Source organism: Elephantulus edwardii, unplaced genomic scaffold (assembly GCF_000299155.1).
Source record: "Elephantulus edwardii isolate Elephantulus edwardi_28Jun2011 unplaced genomic scaffold, EleEdw1.0 scaffold00016, whole genome shotgun sequence".
Lineage (NCBI taxonomy): Eukaryota > Metazoa > Chordata > Mammalia > Macroscelidea > Macroscelididae > Elephantulus > Elephantulus edwardii.
In genome coordinates this window covers 5,715,440-5,715,929 of record NW_006399766.1, presented here as the reverse complement: position 1 = coordinate 5,715,929, position 490 = coordinate 5,715,440, and positions in this window count along the sequence as shown.

Sequence of the window (490 nt, the reverse complement as noted above, 5' to 3'; positions counted from 1 at the left end):
AAATTCCAAAATCAATCTCCTCAAAAGTATGTGTTTCCTATTGCCAAAGGGCCCTTCAGAGTAGTGAGAGAAGATCTTCACCCTGAAACCTACAGAGTCCCTTTTCAGCAGGAAGTAGCTAAGAGAGTCCGCCGCCCCATTTTCCTTATGAATCAGGGTGAAATCTCTCTCAGGGAGGAGTGACAGGAAATGGCAAAGGACGCATGGACAAAGGAGATTAATCAAAACTGGCTTTGATGGGGACTACGGCAACATGACAATGGAAGCTGATCCTCAAGGAATGCTGCTTTATTAGAAGTATTTTTGTGGACTTATTTTGTTTTCTCATATTTGCTTTCTTATATTTGTTTTATTATATATAAAGGATTAAGAGACAAGCAAGAATGAATCCTGAAGAAGAAAAGTTATACTCATCTTGATGGTCACAAAATTATGATTTAAACAAAAGAGGGGGAAATGAGGGAAGCCGAATATCAAATTTAATAATAGT